General features: G+C 38.8%; 3 long non-coding RNA genes across 5 annotated transcripts in view; all 3 read left to right on the top strand.

Moving 5' to 3' along the window:
• Positions 1-2,839: 2,839 nt before the first annotated feature.
• The window catches only part of LOC141364336 (uncharacterized), a 22,395-nt gene continuing 4,121 nt past the window's right edge, over positions 2,840-21,113 (top strand). Inside the window, exons 1-7 of one of the 3 annotated variants that reach the window (XR_012370105.1) lie at positions 2,840-3,119; positions 3,382-3,431; positions 3,551-3,647; positions 3,732-3,793; positions 3,886-3,979; positions 4,081-4,148; positions 4,238-5,029. This is a non-coding gene — a long non-coding RNA (uncharacterized lncRNA). Of the gene's footprint in view, positions 3,120-3,273; positions 3,432-3,550; positions 3,648-3,731; positions 3,794-3,885; positions 3,980-4,080; positions 4,149-4,237; positions 5,030-21,113 lie in introns of those variants that run through there. The other 2 variants (XR_012370103.1, XR_012370104.1) reach the window with 2 other exon arrangements.
• Positions 10,607-17,458, top strand: LOC141364337 (uncharacterized). The gene is made up of 4 exons (XR_012370106.1): positions 10,607-10,837; positions 13,860-13,965; positions 14,666-14,800; positions 16,536-17,458. It is a non-coding gene; the product is annotated as an uncharacterized lncRNA (long non-coding RNA).
• Positions 20,887-21,113, top strand: part of LOC141364339 (uncharacterized) — a 1,938-nt gene continuing 1,711 nt past the window's right edge. Inside the window, exon 1 of the long non-coding RNA XR_012370108.1 lies at positions 20,887-21,070. This is a non-coding gene — a long non-coding RNA (uncharacterized lncRNA). The remainder of the gene's footprint in view (positions 21,071-21,113) is intronic.

The following is a 21,113-nucleotide window of genomic DNA, read 5'->3' as shown; positions in this document are numbered from 1 at the left end:
ATGCAGATTAGAGTAATGCACAAAAAAGATGCTAGAGGCTAACATGCAGAATAAAGCAATACACAAAAAAGATGCTAGAGGCTCGGCCGCGGTGGTCCGGTTTGGCGCCGATGGTGATACAAGAGTCTCTAGCACAAAAAAAGATGCTAGAGGCTTGACCGCGGCTCTGCCGCGGTTAGTCGCTAGCACGACTAGCATGCAGATTAGAGTAACGCACAAAAAAGATGCTAGAGGCTAATATGCAGAATAAAGCAATACACAAAATAGATGCTAGAGGCTCGGCCGCGGTGGTCCGGTTTGGCGCCGATGGTGATACAAGAGTCTCTAGCACAAAAAAAGATGCTAGAGGCTTGACCGCGGCTCTGCCGCGGTTAGTTGCTAGCACGACTAACATGCAGATTAGAGTAATGCACAAAAAAGATGCTAGAGGCTAACATGCAGAATAAAGCAATACACCAAAAAGATGCTAGAGGCTCGGCCGCGGTGGTCCGGTTTGGCGCCGATGGTGATACAAGAGTCTCTAGCACAAAAAAAGATGCTAGAGGCTTGACCGCGGCTCTGCCGCGGTTAGTTGCTAGCACGACTAACATGCAGATTAGAGTAATGCACAAAAAAGATGCTAGAGGCTAACATGCAGAATAAAGCAATACACAAAAAAGATGCTAGAGGCTCGGCCGCGGTGGTCCGGTTTGGCGCCGATGGTGATACAAGAGTCTCTAGCACAAAAATAGATGCTAGAGGCTTGACCGCGGCTCTGCCGCGGTTAGTCGCTAGCACGACTAACATGCAGATTAGAGTAATGCACAAAAAAGATGCTAAAGGCTAACATGCAGAATAAAGCAATACACAAAAAAGATGCTAGAGGCTCGGCCGCGGTGGTCCGGTTTGGCGCCGACAGTGATACAAGAGTCTCTAGCACAAAAAAGATGCTAGAGGCTTGACCGCGGCTCTGCCGCGGTTAGTCGCTAGCACGACTAACATGCAGATTAGAGTAATGCACAAAAAAGATGCTAGAGGCTAACATGCAGAATAAAGCAATACACAAAAAAGATGCTAGAGGCTCGGCCGCGGTGGTCCGGTTTGGCGCCGATGGTGATACAAGAGTCTCTAGCACAAAAAAGATGCTAGAGGCTTGACCGCGGCTCTGCCGCGGTTAGTCGCTAGCACGACTAACATGCAGATTAGAGTAATGCACAAAAAAGATGCTAGAGGCTAACATGCACATTAAAGCAATACACAAAAAAGATGCTAGAGGCTCGGCCGCGGTGGTCTGGTTTGGCGCCGACGGTGATACAAGAGTCTCTAGCACAAAAAAAGATGCTAGAGGCTTGGCCGCGGCTCTGCCTCGGTTGGTCGCTAGCATGAGTAACATGCAGATTAAAGCAATATCCAAAAAAATGCTAGAGGCTCGGCCACGGTACTCCAAGACGGCGGCCATGATGGCGGCCACTGTGGCAAGAGTCTCTAGCATAGCTGAAATACAGACTAAACAAATCTGCAAAGAAGACGCTACAAGCTCGGCCATGGTACTCCATGACGGTGACCACGGTGACTTGAGTCTCTAGCATGACTGACATACTGACTAAAAAGATCTGCCAAGAAGACGCTACAGGCTCGGCCGTGGTACCCCATGACGGTGACCACGGTGACTTGAGTCTCTAGCATGACTGACATACTGACTAAAAAGATCTGCCAAGAAGACGCTACAGGCTCGGCCGTGGTACCCCATGACGGTGACCACGGTGACTTGAGTCTCTAGCATGACTGACATACTGACTAAAAAGATCTGCCAAGAAGACGCTACAGGCTCGGCTGTGGTACCCCATGACGGTGACCACGGTGACTTGAGTCTCTAGCATGACTGACATACTGACTAAAAAGATCTGCCAAGAAGACGCTACAGGCTCGGCCGTGGTACCCCATGACGGTGACCACGGTGACTTGAGTCTCTAGCATGACTGACATACTGACTAAGAAGATCTGCCAAGAAGACGCTACAGGCTCGGCCGTGGTACCCCATGACGGTGACCACGGTGACTTGAGTCTCTAGCATGACTGACATACTGACTAAAAAGATCTGCCAAAGAAGACGCTACAGGCTCGGCCGTGATACCCCATGACGGTGACCACGGTGACTTGAGTCTCTAGCATGACTGACATACTGACTAAAAAGATCTGCCAAGAAGACGCGACAGGCTAGGACGTGGTACCCCATGACGGGGACCACGGTGACTTGAGTCTCTACCACGACTGACATACCGACTAAAAAGATCTGCCAAGAAGACGCTTCAGGCTCGGCCGTGGTACTCCATCACGGCGACCACGGTGACTTGAGTCTCTAGCATGACTGACATACTGACTAAAAAGATCTGCCAAGAAGACGCTACAGGCTCGGCAGTGGTACCCCATGACGGTGACCACGGTGACTTGAGTCTCTAGCATGACTGACATACTGACTAAAAAGATCTGCCAAGAAGACGCTACAGGCTCGGCTGTGGTACCCCATGACGGTGACCACGGTGACTTGAGTCTCTAGCATGACTGACATACTGACTAAAAAGATCTGCCAAGAAGACGCTACAGGCTCGGCCGTGGTACCCCATGACGGTGACCACGGTGACTTGAGTCGCTAGCATGACTGACAGACGGACTACACAGATCTGCCAAGAAGCCTCTTCAGGCTCGGCCGTGGTACCCCATGACTGTGAACACGGTGACTTGAGTCTCTAGCATGACTGACATACTGACTAAAAAGATCTGCCAAGAAGACGCTACAGGCTCTGCCGTGGTACCCCATGACGGTGACCACGGTGACTTGAGTCTTTAGCATGACTGACATACTGACTAAAAAGATCTGCCAAGAAGACGCTACAGGCTCGGCCGTGGTACCCCATGACGGTGACCACGGTGACTTGAGTCTCTAGCATGACTGACATACTGACTAAAAAGATCTGCCAAGAAGACGCTACAGGCTCGGCTGTGGTACCCCATGACGGTGACCACGGTGACTTGAGTCTCTAGCATGACTGACATACTGACTTAAAGATCTGCGAAGACGCTACAGGATCGACAGTGGGTGACCACAGCTGTTGGAGCCTCTGGTGCAACTATAATGAACGGTATGTGGAAAATCTGTCTATCTGTCTGTCCGTCTATCTGTCTGTCTGTCTGTCTGTCTGTCTGTCTATCTATCTATCTATCTTTCTATCAATCTATCTATCTTTATGTCTGTCTGTTTGTCTATCTATCCGTCTGTCCATCTGTCTGTCTGTCTGTCTATCTATCCGTCTGTCCATCTATCTATCTATCTGTCTGTCTGTCTGTCTTTCTTTCTTTCTGTCTGTCTGTCTTTCTGTCTGTCTGTCTGTTTGTCTAAACCAGTATCCAAACCAGTCAAAGACCGCGATGTGAGGACATCAACAGGAAATAAAGTAAGATTAAGAATATTATGTTTATTATTCATCTTTGTGCAATTTGATTTGAATGGCATTATTAAATGTATCTAACTTGGTAAGTCTTGTAAATTGTGTCATTTTTTTTTGTTTCGAAGAAGAACACAAGAAGTAAAGCGCTCTCAATGTGAATCAAACAACTGCTCGACTGAGGAGATGAAGAGAAAAGTGCAGCTGCACAATCCTAAAATGTTGGTAAGCTCAAATGAATGAACTAACCCATGCTTTAATTTGACTGAATCTGTTTTGTAACTTAGTATTTTTACTTGTGTTTTGTAGAAGGTCGTCTGTCGGCTACACAACTCGGAGGCAAATTGTAGGCAGTATCACCAGGAGCAAAGGTATGGATGAAAGATAAAGCCTAAAATGCATTCTTTTGTTTCCGAAGCAAATAAACACATTTGTTTGAATCTAATACATTTTGCTTCTATAGATTAAGTTCAACACATCATAAGAAGGTCACCTCAGTTTTAGTGGGAGCACTGGCTACAAACTTGGAATTGAAGGCTTTGATAAAAATTACTTTGGTGAGTTATTTTCATTGTTATTTCTATTTTGGCTATTTCTGTATAGTCGCTGTATGTTGTGTCTATTTTTGCTTTTAACAAACCCAATCACTTGTTTCTAGTGGCCTGCAAGACATTACCAGAGCTAACCGGTGTGGCCGCAGCACAGAGTGACCAGAGGAGGAAGAGGGTAAGATAGATTAGTATTAGTTTCTGTTTTATTTATTTCTGTTGCATTAGTATAAACTGTAATGTTGTACATGTTTCTTTTGTTTTCAGCTCTTGGGTCAAATCCGGTGTACTGGCTGTGGACAAAGTGTGTTTCTGAAGGGGGATCACCGCTAACATGATGCCAGATGAAGAAGACAATGCTGTTGAATGTTTCAACTTGATGCCCAGCTGATGCATGACCAACGACCACCGGCAGAACCCGCTTAACCTCCGCCTAATCTCCTTAATCGTTTCAATGTATATATAAATATATCTCCCAAGGGTTTTTCCCTCCTAGGACTTTTTTTTACTTCCCCGGCTAAGCCTGGGGGTTTTTTTTTCTCCTAGGGGGTTTTTCAACCCGGGGAGGCAGCCTTCTTGGGCTTAACTTAGCACCCTCTTTTTTACGTTAAATTAGCAATACGCACGCTTATAATGTTGATTCATAGCCGCAGCAAATTTATTAATTATGTTGTGCTATCTGTCGTTTTTCTGTGCTTTCCACTGCTTCTGTTAATGTAAAGCTGCTTTGAAACAATCACCAATTGTGAAAAGCGCTATATAAATAAAATTGAATTGAATTGAACTGTTGATGAAGTGTCGGGTGGATTGTGAGACCATCATCGTTCTTCAGCCAGGCGCTCCGCAATCTGTGTGCTAAGCTGCAGCTGCGACTGTGTGTGTGTTCGAGTTATGCAGCGTTGAATTGCTGTCTAACAGAATGCCATCGCTTACCTACAACCCCGAGACAGCAAAATAAACACATTTGATGCCAAATGTGATCCCAAGAACATAATGTCTGGCTATTTTTAACTTTTGTGTGTTTATTTTATTAATAAAACTCTTACAAACCTCGCATTACATTTTCTTATTTTTATTGTATTTTTTTATTTACTTATAAACATGCATTTGTGTCTCAAGTATATATTATGATATTCACAATCAGATTTTCTTTATGCTAAATTAGGTGAGAGTGAAAGTGTTGGATGTGTTTCAGTCCTGTAATGGACTGACCATCTGTCCAGGGTGTTTCCCTTACTTTAGTCTAAGTTGGGATAAGAGGCACCAACACTCCACACGACCCCAATAACCAGAAAAGAAAACAGAGGTTGTGATTCATCATTTTCAAATTAAATGTCATTCACCGTATAAATCAGGCAGCCATTGCATGCTAACAAATATCTCAGAAGGACAAAATTGGAAGCTCACACATGAGATTTCTCTGTGGGTACTCCTGGTGAAGGCAAAAGTTCACTCACCCATTTCCTCTGGCCAGCTTATGTTTCAGGGCTGCATTCTTGTCTCGTTCATGATCCCCCATCAACTCTTAACTTAAAGATGTTCACATTTATATAGTTATCAGGACATATAATTAGAACGTTAAATGACAACACTTGCATGCTATTAGAAAAATTGATGCTATTTTGCATTGAATAACAGATGCAGATGCTAAATTTGGTATAGCGGGTGCCGTGCTATTTTTGCTGTGTTTGTATAGGCTAATGTGAGCAGTATGCAAATTGCCTGTATAGACAAAATAGCCTAAAAACATACTGTACTTCATACATCGCATGTGCATAGTATTAAATTCCCACAATGCAACTCACTTGACTTGCTTTCTTTCCACTGCCCGCCATGATTTTATTGCCTTATTTTTTGTCAGACTACCCAAAATGCAAAGTGAAATGATTAACTTAGTAGACACCACTGCTTTAAACATTTAATGCAATGTGATGAAGTAATGTGATAACTACTGAAATCTCAAATGTCAATATTTGGTGGAGTTTTTTTTTTAATAATTTTCTATAGATGGGGTTAATTTTATTATCTTCATGTTTTCAAAAAAAGTCCCCAAAAACTACCAAAAAAACACCCCAAAGTTTGGACACTTTACTATTTTTAATGTTTATAAAAGAAGTCTCTTATGCTCATCAAGCCTGCATTTATCTGATAAAAAATCCTTTAGAATTCATTCATATTAGTATAAATTGTATTACTGTAATAATAGTATGTACAATAATGATAGTAATACCAATAATAATTCTAGAGATGTTATGATTATAGGAATATTTTTTAACGCCCATAAGAATAACGTCATAATAATAATAATAATAATGACAATAATAATAATAATAATAAAAATAATAATGAAAATGAAATAATAATAAATAATGATAATAATAATAATAATAATGAAAATTAAAAAAATAAAAATAAATAATGACAACAACAATAATAATAATAGCTAGATAGGTACATTTCCTGAAGAAAATGTGAAGTGGTGCTTGCCGTGGCAAAAATTCTGGGGACCATATATGATTATACTCCAAGCCAGAAGTAAAATGATCCAACTCCCGTGTCTCTACGATTTTCTGATGCAGAGATATAAGGCTTTGTTTATCCGGTTGCTAGGGTACTGTATTTGGTTGCTAGGGAGAAAACTGGCATCCACTACTGATTAGTCTCCGAGTCACAAGTCAAAAGGTCCAACCCCCGTGTCCCTACGATGTTCTGATGCAGAGATATAAGGATTTGTTTACTCTGTTGCTAGGGTACTCTATTTGGTTGCTAGGGATAATATTGGCATCCCATAGTGATTACACTCTAAGTCACGAGTCAAACGGTCCAACCCCCGTGTCTCTACGATGTTCTGATGCGGAGATATAAGGCTTTGTTTACTCTGTTGCTAGGGTACTGTATTTGGTTGCTAGGGAAAAATTGGCATTCCATAGTGATTACACTCCAAGTCACAAGTCAAACGGTCCAGATAAGACCCTTATGCCTCGTTTGGGCTCGTCTAGAGTCCTTTGAAACTCCGTTGAAAAAAACTGTTAAGTGTTGAGTTAAGTATTAAATGTTGGGTTCTATTAAAGTCCATTAAAATTAGAAAAATTCTGCAATGTTTTCTACAAAAAACATAATTTCTTCTGGACTGAACAAAGAAAGACATCAACATTTTAGATGACATGGTGGTGAGTAAATTATCTGGATTTTTCTTTTAAGAAAATGGAATATTCCTTTAAGTAAATGGGATTTTTCCCTTATAAAAGTCATAGCACACCTTTCCTCAATAAACCGGTCGATTTGAGTCCTCTTTCATGGGTCTACAACAAACCGTGTGGGACGAGTTACGCGCCGAAAAAAGTGTCCGGATAAGGAATAATAATAGTGATGCCTTACATAAATGCAAGCACCACTAATAAGTTTAAGTGCAACAACAGTATGTTGGCTTTCTCAAGCCAACATAATTATAAGTAAATGTAATTATTTAAAAACATGTTTTAATGTGGTGTACGCCTTTTTCAGTATGAACTGTTTATTAAAGTATGATTATAATTTTTTATTACTGATTAAAATGTTAGTTTTGCTGAAATAGTTTCTTGTAAATCATTGTCCTTGTGTTGTTTTGGATGCCCACTAAAGTAAAAGCATTAATTTCTTAAATTCTTAAATTAAGATGCTTTATTTTGATGAGCAAAATGACCTAAGAAAATCAGTCTACTTTTTAGACAAAAATATACAATTTAAGTAAATGTAAACTTATAAAATAAAACAAGCAAAAATATCTGCCAATCTAAAAAAAAATCTAAAAATAAGTTTTCTTTTTCTTAAACACTTAATTTAAGCAACATTTTCTCACTCTTTTGGCAGATAATTTTGCTTGTTTTAAACACAAATTCACTTAAATTGTTTTTTTTTGTCTAAAAACTAGACTTATGTTCTTAGGTCGTTTTGCTCATCAAGAAAATACATCTTGATTTAACAATAGTTAGATATTTATACTCAAAACAGGACAAAATACTAAGCAAGAAAGTCATTTTTTGCAGTGTTGTCTGTGAAACAGGTCCTGTTTACATTTAGTTTGATATTACACACATAAGCATTTATTAAAATCGCAGCTAATGAGATATTAATATAAATTTCTGTCTCTTTATTGTTTTATTATTGTATAGAGTTCAAGCTAATCACGGAGGAGAAAATGTTGGTGTGGCTCGGTTGATGTTTACTGTACGTGGATCAGACAGTAACTGTTTTATAGCAGACAAAAGTGTCCACAGTCACAGGTAAGATTGTTTATTATTTTAAATGTATACTTTAATCACTATATCAAAGTTTTAATGTAATTTGTCTGTTTTTTTTTTTTTAGATTAGAGAGCCTCTGGCGTGATCTCTGGATAGGGGTCACTAGCTTATTCTACCATATTTTACACACATTAGAGGAACAGGACATGCTGGATCTGAGCAGCGCTCTTCAGTTATTTTGCTGCCATTTTGTGTTTTTACCTCGACTGCAAGCAAACCTAGATTTGTTTCATGAGAGATGGGACAATCACCCACTCACAACGGAGCAAAACCTCACACCAAACCAGCTGTGGGAGATCGGACAGATGAAAAATCCCATTGCCAAATCAGAGGTATTAAAGTACTTATACATAAAAATATCATCAGAGACTTGAATGCTTTTGCATTGTATTTATAATAACTAAATGAACTGTGAATTATGATGATGTAAACAATAAACCTTATGTTTTATGTTAGGAGATGACCATTCCTGATATCAAAAGAGAGGACAGTGGATCTATCGAAGATAAACACACGGCGATAAATGATCCACAGTTTAAAGGGCCTATAAATCCTGAACATATGGAGCAGTTAAGACAACAAATTAATCCTTTACAACCCTCCAAGTACAATGGCGTGGACATTTATATGAGCACAGTCCAGTTTGTGCAAAATCTGCATAGTGAAAAATAGATCTTGTTGCATGTACTGTGCTTTTCATTATTTTTAAACTGTGTTACTTTTTTACTAGTAGATGTCATCAATAAACATAATCTCTTGTTTAATCTTTTTTTATTGAGCACATTACAATGAACATTAAGTCCTTAAATACAAAGCTAGCAAAGGACAAACCCACCCTCTACAGGCAGTAGACCTATCATCATGTCTGCTGTTAAAGCTGAGAAATATGTTTAATAACAAGTATGCTTTTTGTTTTGGTTGACTCCACTTGACTAAACAATTACCAGGTTAACTTTGCAGCTTCTTTATTGTTATAATGAGTTTGATAAACACTGATTGTGATGTTATGACTTTTACCTGAGTAAATATATATCACCTCCATCTGTCATGTGCTTAACATTGTATGAGATGTTCCTTGAAAAATACTGTTTGTTTGCTGAAATATGTTGGATATAATAAACTGAAATAAATGTGCAGTTATATTTTGTTTTTAAGTTAGCACATGAGTGTTTATTCCACATACAATGGAAAAAGATGAGTATGAAATACTATGTTGTAATACAGAGATGTTACTGTTTTGTTTTTTTAAACAACCCTGTAATAAGATTCAGTTTCTATTATACACTGCAAAAAAATATTTTCAAGAAAAAAAAATGTTTTTTTGTCTTGTTTTCGGTAAAAATATCTAAAAATTCTTAAATTAAGATGCTTTTAAAATAGGCCTAGATATAAGCCTAGATTTTAGACCAAAAGTATCGAATTTAAGTACATAAAAAAACATTAAAAAGTACATAAAACAAGCAAAAAAAATCTACCAATGGTGTAGCAAATTTTTCTTCAATTTTTCTTGAATTTAGTTTTTAAGAAAAATGTTCAATATTTTTTTTGCTTACCCCATTGGCAGATTTTTGTGCTTGTTTTATGCACAAAATCACTAAAATTTGATACTTTTGGTCTAAAAACTAGACTTATTTTCTTTTACTCATCAAGAAAATACATCTTAATTAAATATATTTTTTTATATCTATACTGAAAACAAGACAAAAATACTAACCTTACTGAAAAATCCAGCTAAGACCAGCATAAGCTGGTAGCTGGTTATAGGTGGCAGTAGCTGGTTTAAGCTGGTCCTCCCCGTCTGGCAAAGCTGTTCCAGCAAAACCAAGCTGGGAGACCAGATACAACCAGCTCACCAGCTTATGCTGGTCTTAGCTGGAATTTTCAGTAGGGTAAGAAAATATTTTTTGCAGTAAAATGACTGCATGTATACAAGTAAAACATTTAACTGACCAGTCCAACATTAAATAAACTGAAAAAACTTTTTTTTTAAACTTAAGTGGTTGCAATCAATTTATTTAAGCTACATTTAATCAATTGTAAAATAAAAGAAAAAAGTTTTGTTTAAATGTAGCTCAAATAAATTGATTGCAACCACTTACCTTAAAAAAATTGAGTAAATTGAAAGAATCACTTTTTTCAGTGTAGTCTCAAACCAAACTTTTACTATTAATTTCTCTCATTATATTGTAGTCCAACATATTGTTTTCTTAGCAATAATATTAAAATAAATATCCAGTAGTGTAAAACTTTCTTGAAATAATGTAGGCTTTACACAAGTAATGACCCTGTGATTTGCTGTTTTATAAGATGGGTAACAGCGCCACCTACTGCATATACCATGTTACTGGCGGGGAAGCGGTGCCTCTTAATTGATTAGATAACTAGTCAGTCAGTGGCTGGTAAAGAGTTAATGTTTGTAACTTCTGAAGTCATTTCTGTTGTCAAGGTCACCCTGACACGACGCTTTAATATTGTGACATTATAAAGCCCACGCTCAAGTCATCGCGTGTGGAGCAGCACGAGTCCTTCATGCGTCACATCTGAAGTTCGCGCCTCCTGACAGCTGCTGGATTTATCCTCCAAAAGGTATTTGTCTTTTATTAAACTTTTATGGTGTTTGCTTATAGCAGTCGTTTTAAATGCAGTGTTGCTTACAGAAGTAACGAAATAGAGCAAATCAATCATATAAATCAAGTTTGTTATTGAGCTGTATCTCCAGCAAAAGAAGAAATTAAGTGATTTTAACTGCAGTCCGCGCGTTTTCCCCAACACTGAAGTGAATTATTTTAACTCTTCTATTTAAAATTAATATTATGTAATATGTACGATTTCATAGTAAAATTGCTTCTCGCTAAGTAATAATTACAGCAAAATCATTGTTAAACAATTTTCGTGAGTCACTAGATGGCAGCACAAACACAATAAAACGACAGCAAAATGAACAACATCCATTATAAAAGCTCAGAAGCTAGATTGTATTAATAAAACACTGAAAAATAAACTAATGGTTAGGGTTTATTGTTTGTATTGTACCATACATCCCGAAAAAACCTCCTAAAACCAGCATAAGCAGGTGGGCTGGTTTTAGCTGGTTTTGCTGGTGTAGCAAGCTGGTCTAACTGTGTTTTGGTCACTTTTTAAGCTGGTCTACTGGACATAACTGGCCAGGTTGTGAGGACCATCTTAAACCAGCTACTGCCAGCTTAAACCAGCTAATGCTGGTCTTAGCTGGATTATTCAGTAGGGATAATATGTAGATATAATTGGATTACAGTTTTTCTCATTTCTCAGATCAGAAATTAATTTTTTAAAACAAGTTGTTAAACCTCAACATCATCAAGTCAGTTGTGCACAACATATAAGCAAATTCTGATTGTTTTGGACACATTGTAAATGCTTTGATACAATCATGCACTTGATCATGTGAACTTGTCTGCTGTTTGCTACATTTTTAATTGCTAATGTAATTTTTCTGTCAATGTACATTATACTGGTTTCTGTTGAATAGTATTACACCTCAAAACATTTAGAAATAAGTTTCTTCACATGAGTCATGTAGAATGGTTGACCTTTTTGTGATAATCTGTTTTTGTGTGAACTGAATTGATAAATTGCTGAAGGGGAATGATTGTGTGAAGTGTAAGATGACTGTATAAGACATTATGAGGGATTATCTGCGAGGAAAGATATCTGTTGTGATTGGGGATGAGAATCTGCTTGACATCCTGGGACATCAGGAGAAAATTTTGAGTTGAGATTCGATTTTTTTCACATTATACAGTGAAGCTTTCTAGTTTTGTTATTTTGTATTTACTGTAAAGTATGATTTACAGTTTTTCTCAGAGAATTTCTCAGATCAGAAATTAATTTTCTGATTCTCATTGTTTTGGACTGAGAATGGGCCCAAACGACTTGCTAATGATGCATAATCATGATGTTTGGTCTTCTTTTCAAATCCTGTACTGTAGTGAAAACTATTCATAAGCTCTGTCCCAAATGACATACTTTACACTATGCACTTAAACTACGCACTATACACATTTATGAATTTTAGAAGAGTAGTATCATCCCAAATGAAACACTTGATGGTTTTGTACTAACCAGAAGTGTAAGCATTTCCCAGATGAGGGCAATGACATCAAATGCATACTTTAGTACAATGCAAGTTAATGAATATCAATTTGTACACTGTTCTTGTGATACCATTTTCTTCAACATGACTTTAGTAAGTGTCAGACTGTCTCACGGGTAAACCTCACTCTTACTGCATCTGAAAGCCCGTCTCTCTTACATTACGTAAGCAAAGCCATACGGCCAAAAATATCTATTTTAAGACATACAAAAAATGGCCAAAAAATATTTTTGCTGAAATATTTTTTGTAATATATTTACAAAAATATTTTTTCACCATTTTTAAATTTAAATGTAAAATACATTTATTTTTAAAGCATTTATATTCACATTGCATGGGAGACAAGTTTTGAATATGTTAAAAATTAATGCAAAAATATAATTATAAAAGTCAAAGTAAAGTTTTTCTTGAAAATTGGTAACACTTTCCTGAAATATATTTTGGAATATATTTACAAAAATATATTTTTCACCATTTTATATATATATATATATATATATATATATATATTATAGACAGTTTCAGAGGTAACAACATAAACAAGCGGCTGTCGCGGTCCGCACGTAACTTCTGGTAAACTCTGCTAAGAATAAATAACATCAAAGTACTTTAAACATACTTTATTTATATAACAAGCAAAAAAACAACACATAGATTACCTAGGAAACCAAAACATTTGTTATTTTCGACGAGGCATTTGTTCAAGAGATCAGTTTAGCAACTAGTCAGACCATAAAAAAAACGAAACCGGAAGTAAAGTTCAGATCCAGACGTGTATCACGTGGGTCCGATGAAACCGTTTATAGAATTTATATTCACATCGCATAAGAGACAAGTTTTGAATATGTTAAAATTAATTTTATTTTCAACTGCATAAAAATACTTATAATTTTATATTGTAAACATACTTAAACATTTTTTAAAAACTTTAATATTTTGGCCAGGAAAAAATATTTTTGCTGTATAGGTTGTAAAATTGCCCCTGACATTTGGAAATATATGTTAATATGAAGGTTAAAACTAAATATATTTTCAAATAAAAAATATATTAAATTAAGGTTTACTTTTTACAAAATGTATTTAGCATATTTTTAAAAAACATTTTTGGCTAGAGAAATTATTTATTTTGCCATATGGGAAGCCGTGACTGATTGCATTAAGTAGCGTTGCACATTTGGAGTGCCTCATCCACAAACTTAAAGTACACTTTATTTTTGGGTATTTTTAGTGTGAACAATACTTACACTATTTATAATAGAAGATGGCTTAGAATGGTGCATACATGTGCAATTTGGGACACCCCTTTCAAGTCCTATTAGATAATCAAAATATTGTCAGTGTATTAAAACCTTCAGGAACATTTTTTAAAATCTTTCAAAATAAGAGACTTTATGCTATTGACAATGAAAGCAGTGCTATAGTGAATTATGTTGTATTTTTATATTGTATATTGATGTTGAGTGTTTCTGCATTAAGTTCTAGATGAGAGTTGAGTTGCCGTGACAACCGTGACGCATCATCAGTCAACAAAGAGCAACACCAAACTCTCATCTCTCTCAACTCTTCTCTTTTATTATAAAAGGTTAGTAAAAATTATTACATTTCAAAGAAAAAACATTGTCATTCACATGCTTTAATGTCAAAGTAAAGTTTTTATCGAATATTTGGTAACATTTTAACATTAACATTAATAAATCCATCAACTAACATGAACAAACAATCAACTATATAGTTTTACATTATATATTAATTCTTGTTAATGTTAGTTAATATCTATACAGTTATTCATGTTAGTTCCTGGTGCATTAATTACAGTTTTTCTCAGTTGTTTTGAAGCTTAAAATCAGAAAAATCTGTATAAACATTATGGATGTCCTGCAAAGCCTGTAACTTGTTCAAAATCCTTAATTCATCTCTCAAAAGTAAATTTTACGTCAGTGAAGATGTCAGTGCCATCAAAATAGCAAATCCGTGTGTCATTGTTCATGAACAAGACGGTCAAAATGTTTAGTCATGTTGTCAATATACCAAGTGTACCTACACAATTATAAGTGTCAGTATTTTCTGATGTAAACTGTGATGAATTCACCTTTTTACCATTTTTAATGCTAAATTGTATATTGGACAATTATTATAATAATCTGCATGATAAAACTTTTATTTCTAATCTGAGAAATGCTCCAAAGAGACTGAGTAAAAAATTTATTATATACAGTCATGTGATAAAGACAAATGCAATTTGGCATCTCCAATTCATCTAACCTGCATGTTTTTACCTGTAGGAGGAGACGGGAATACCCGGAGTAAACCCACGCTGACACCGGAAGAACATGCAAACCCCACACAGAAAGCCCACCTGACCTAACCGGGGCTCGAACCGCTGACCTTTTTGCTGCCGTTTGACTCTCATTATAAAGGTAAGTGTGCAGTTTTATAGTCTTATCAGTATTTAATACATGTAAAAAAATTACATTACAATCACTTCAAACACACACAGAAGAAAAATCCATTAATAGTTCAAGTTTATTGGTTAGTTAAGTGGTCACATTTGACAGTTTAGGCTAAAAAAATTCCAATGAAGTTCAACACCCAACTCTTAAAGGAGAGAGTTACGACAGCATGAGTTCAAAATGCTTCAGCGTCACGTGATTCATGTTGACTTCAGATACTTTCAGAAAGTTGATAGCAGGCCAATCAAAAACACTGAATTAGAGGCAACAAGCTTTCATTTTTGGATCAAAAAATGCATCGATGTACATTATTTATATAACACACCGATATGTGTATGTACACAGCAAAACCCACATTGTTAAATTAACACTCTTCAGACAAGGCTTAGCTAAAGCCAGGACTAGACCTTAGTTAAATTAAGATGTTAAAACATCTTTTATAATCATGCCTTAGAAAAAGATGCTACTGGTGTATATCTTGAGACAAATCAATGGCACTGGCATGTTTTAAGATCTGTATATTTTCAGTTGAGATAACTCAAAAAATGTCTTAATCTAGGACTATCCTTAAAAGTTACCCCGACTATGAAGACTTGTATGCTTTAATACTTTATATTTGCCTTCAACTACTAAAATTAATTGATAGAAACACAATAATATATTAATTACTTCAAAAACCCCAACATGTAATACTCATTTTAATCTATTTGGACTAATTTTGAATGGCCATCAGGCTGGTTTGTTTCGCGGATCTGGCAACCCTGTTTATAATCACATAATTTTATAATCTACTTATTGAAGACTTGTTTATCACGTTTATGACCGAAAAGTGCAAATACAAAAAATTAATCAAAGTAATCAATACAACAAATTAAAAACACAAATGCAAATGTCCGGTTAACATGACTCATTCATTGACACGAGGTAAAAAATAGTTTTCTGTGACGCAGAATGATGGCTAAATTTGAACCCACAGTAAGGGCTATAAAGGCCATGTTTACATTAAAGCATCTGTTTTAAAAAAGCATTTTAAAATGAAAATGATCCTCGTCTATTTCAAAAAATATCTTCGTCCACACTATACACGACCATAAACATGAAACATGACCATTAACACACACTGAGCATGCGCATAAATGTGTAAAATAACTTATTACTCTAGTATATCGGCAAACATTCATATCTGGATTATTTTGACGGTAACGATACCAGACAATATTTTGAAACCTTCAGAAATGTGTTTGTGAGTCTTATATTATTCTAGCACCCCCCCCCCCCACAACATATTTGTATTTGTAATGCATCAATAAGTTGCACGGGGTTTCTTTTAATGTTCTTATTTATTTATATTCACAAAACTTTTCAACGAAACATTGATTCAAATTAAGAGACAAGAAATATGAAATGAATTTCCCAAACTAAACTTAAATTAAACTAAAAAATTATGTCTGACCCTCTCTATTTCTTTTATCATACTGACCTTCGATCCATTACAACATGTTTAAAATTACAGTCTGTATTTCGTAATAGACTAATTGAATTGAAATAAAACATAAACAACATTACAACAATATTCAAACCCAACAATACTCAAACATAATTATAAAACAGACATTCTGTATTAGGATACATTTTAAAAACTGATAAAGCTTTTATTATAGTTGGGTGCACTAAGTTTATAAAAATCACTTTCACACCGCAGACAAAATCAACGCATTTCAGAGAAGCATGACTTAAGGAGCAACAAGGTATGTGGAATATCTCTATCTATCTATCTATCTATCTATCTATCTATCTATCTATCTATCTATCTATCTATCTATCTATCTATCTATCTATCTATCTATCTATCTATCTATCTATCTATCAATCTATCTATCTATCTATCTATCTATCTATCTATCTATCTATCTATCTATCTAGATACTATCTATCTATCTATCTAGTACTAACACTAGCGGTCAGTCTTAAGTGTCTAACACTTCTTCTTCTCTACAATTCTTTACTATGATTATAATCCAGCCCAATAAGTCCCATTCTAAGTGATTCGTTTATGATTTATCTGGTGCAGTGTCGATAAGCCCCTGTGTTTCTCTGTAAGCTTACACTTGTTAGATGAATCAAAGGCTTCGCTATGGTGAGTTCTCCACTAGGCTTGTACCGCTGAACTGACTCGAGTCTGTTCAGTCGGGGTGCTGTGGTAGTCCACTCTTTCTGCACCTTAGGCAGCAATATGCAGTGTGGCCTCTGCCATCGGGCACTCCAATCGCTAACCGTGCCAACTGACATAAGACCCTAGTGGCTGTGCCAGTTGGTGGGTGACACTTTTGAGTGCTGCCCGGTGTGTTAGAGGCGTGACTGTTGAGCAGTCGAGGTGGGGAGGGCAGACGGCCCAGCGCTCTTGGCTGCGTGCTCAGGGAAGCGCCTTGTCTGTGGGTTCCGCCTGGGTAGCCTTAAATAGTCAACAAGTGTAGTGAAAGAGATTCACTTTTCTCCCCTTTGTAGCCACTAGAGGCACCAGATGTAAGGTAGCATTCCCTATCCTTCAAAGGTCTATCTATCTATCTATCTATCTATCTATCTATCTATCTATCTATCTATCTATCTATCTATCTATCTATCTATCTATCTATCTATCTATCTATCTATCTATCTATCTATCTATCTATCTATCTATCTATCTCTAGCACAACTAACATGCACATTAAAGCAATACACAAAAAAGATGCTAGAGGCTCGGCCGCGGTGGTCCGGTTTGGCGCTGATGGTGATACAAGAGTCTCTAGCACAAAAAAAATGCTAGAGGCTTGACCGCGGCTCTGCCGCGGTTAGTCGCTAGCATGACTAACATGCAGATTAGAGTAATGCACAAAAAAGATGCTAGAGGCTAACATGCAGAATAAAGCAATACACAAAAAAGATGCTAGAGGCTCGGCCGCGGTGGTCCGGTTTGGCGCCGATGGTGATACAAGAGTCTCTAGCACAAAAAAAGATGCTAGAGGCTTGACCGCGGCTCTGCCGCGGTTAGTCGCTAGCACGACTAACATGCAGATTAGAGTAATGCACAAAAAAGATGCTAGAGGCTAACATGCAGAATAAAGCAATACACAAAAAAGATGCTAGAGGCTCGGCCGCGGTGGTCGGGTTTGGCGCCGATGGTGATACAAGAGTCTCTAGCACAAAAAAGATGCTAGAGGCTTGACCGCGGCTCTGCCGCGGTTAGTCGCTAGCACGACTAACATGCAGATTAGAGTAATGCACAAAAAAGATGCTAGAGGCTAACATGCAGAATAAAGCAATACACAAAAAAGATGCTAGAGGCTCGGCCGCGGTGGTCCGGTTTGGCGCCGATGGTGATACAAGAGTCTCTAGCACAAAAAAAGATGCTAGAGGCTTGACCGCGGCTCTGCCGCGGTTAGTCGCTAGCACGACTAACATGCAGATTAGAGTAATGCACAAAAAAGATGCTAGAGGCTAACATGCAGAATAAAGCAATACACAAAAAAGATGCTAGAGGCTCGGCCGCGGTGGTCCGGTTTGGCGCCGATGGTGATACAAGAGTCTCTAGCACAAAAAAGATGCTAGATGCTTGACCGCGGCTCTGCCGCGGTTAGTCGCTTGCACGACTAACATGCAGATTAGAGTAATGCACAAAAAATATGCTAGAGGCTAACATGCATAATAAGCAATACACAAAAAAGATGCTAGAGGCTCGGCCGCGGTGGTCCGGTTTGGCGCCGATGGTGATACAAGAGTCTCTAGCACAAAAAAGATGCTAGAGGCTTGACCGCGGCTCTGCCTCGGTTGGTCGCTAGCATGACTAACATGCAGATTAGAGTAATGCACAAAAAAGATGCTAGAGGCTAACATGCACATTAAAGCAATACACAAAAAAGATGCTAGAGGCTCGGCCGCGGTGGTCTGGTTTGGCGCCGACGGTGATACAAGAGTCTCTAGCACAAAAAAAGATGCTAGAGGCTTGGCCGCGGCTCTGCCTCGGTTGGTCGCTAGCATGAGTAACATGCAGATTAAAGCAATATACAAAAAAGATGCTAGAGGCTCGGCCACGGTACTCCAAGACGGCGGCCATGATGGCGGCCACTGTGGCAAGAGTCTCTAGCATAGCTGAAATAGAAGAAGACGCTACAGACTCGGCCGTGGTACTCCATGACGGTGACCACGGTGACTTGAGTCTCTAGCATGACTGACATACTGACTAAAAAGATCTGCCAAGAAGACGCTACAGGCTCGGCCGTGGTACCCCATGACGGTGACCACGGTGACTTGAGTCTCTAGCATGACTGACATACTGACTAAAAAGATCTGCCAAGAAGACGCTACAGGCTCGGCCGGGGTACGCCATGAAGGTGACCACGGTGACTTGAGTCTCTAGCATGACTGACATACTGACTAAAAAGATCTGCCAAGAAGACGCTACAGGCTCGGCCTTGGTACCCCATGATGGTGACCACGGTGACTTGAGTCTCTAGCATGACTGACATACTGACTAAAAAGATCTGCCAAGAAGAAGCTACATGCTCGGCCGTGGTACCCCATGATGGTGACCACGGTGACTTGAGTCTCTAGCATGACTGACATACTGACTAAAAAGATCTGCCAAGAAGACGCTACAGACTCGGCCGTGGTACCCCATGACGGTGACCACGGTGACTTGAGTCTCTAGCATGACTGACATACTCACTAAAAAGATCTGCAAAGAAGATGCTACAGACTCGGCCGTGGTACTCCATGACGGCGAACACGGTGACTTGAGTCTCTAGCATGACTGACATACTGACTAAAAAGATCTGCCAAGAAGACGCTACAGGCTCGGCCGTGGTACCCCATGACGGTGACCACGGTGACTTGAGTCTCTAGCATGACTGACATACTGACTAATAAGATCTGCCAAGAAGACGCTACAGGCTCGGCTGTGGTACCCCATGACGGTGACCACGGTGACTTGAGTCTCTAGCATGACTGACATACTGACTAAAAAGATCTGCCAAGAAGACGCTACAGGCTCGGCCGTGGTACCCCATGACGGTGACCACGGTGACTTGAGTCTCTAGCATGACTGACATACTGACTAAAAAGATCTGCCAAGAAGACGCTACAGGCTCGGCTGTGGTACCCCATGACGGTGACCTCGGTGACTTGAGTCTCTAGCATGACTGACATACTGACTAAAAAGATCTGCCAAGAAGACGCTACAGGCTCGGCCGTGGTACCCCATGACGGAGACCACGGTGACTTGAGTCTCTAGCATGACTGACATACTGACTAAAAAGATCTGCCAAGAAGACGCTACAGGCTCAGCCGTGGTACCCCATGATGGTGACCACGGTGACTTGAGTCTCTAGCATGACTGACATACTGACTAATAAGATCTGCCAAGAAGACGCTTCAGGCTCGGCCGTGGTACGCCATGACGGTGACCACGGTGACTTGAGTCTCTAGCATGACTGACATACTGACTAAAAAGATCTGCCAAGAAGACGCTACAGGCTCGGCCGTGGTACCCCATGACGGTGACCACGGTGACTTGAGTCTCTAGCATGACTGACATACTGACTAAAAAGATCTGCCAAGAAGACGCTACAGGCTCGGCCTTGGTACCCCATGACGGTGACCACGGTGACTTGAGTCTCTAGCATGACTGACATACTGACTAAAAAGATCTGCAAAGAAGACGCTACAGACTCGGCCGTGGTACTCCATGACGGTGACCATGGTGACTTGAGTCTCTAGCATGACTGACATACTGACTAAAAAGATCCGCCAAGAAGACGCTACAGGCTCGGCTGTGGTACCCCATGACGGTGACCACGGTGACTTGAGTCTCTAGCATGACTGACATACTGACTAAAAAGATCTGCCAAGAAGACGCTACAGGCTCGGCCGTGGTACCCCATGACGGTGACCACGGTGACTTGAGTCTCTAGCATGACTGACATACTGACTAAAAAGAAATGACAAGAAGAGGCTACAGGCTCGGCTGTGGTACCACATGACGGTGACCACGGTGACTTGATTCTCGACCATGACTGACTTACTCACTAAAAAGATCTGCCAAGAAGACGCTACAGGCTCGGCCGTGGTACCCCATGACGGTGACCACGGTGACTTGAGTCTCTAGCATGACTGACATACTGACTTAAAGATCTGCGAAGACGCTACAGGATCGACAGTGGGTGACCACAGCTGTTGGAGCCTCTGGTGCAACAATAATGAACGGTATGTGGAAAATCTGTCTATCTGTCTGTCCGTCTATCTGTCC

The sequence above is a fragment of the Misgurnus anguillicaudatus genome, chromosome 6, assembly GCF_027580225.2.
Source record: "Misgurnus anguillicaudatus chromosome 6, ASM2758022v2, whole genome shotgun sequence".
NCBI lineage: Eukaryota > Metazoa > Chordata > Actinopteri > Cypriniformes > Cobitidae > Misgurnus > Misgurnus anguillicaudatus.
This window is presented reverse-complemented; position numbering and strand designations above follow the sequence as displayed.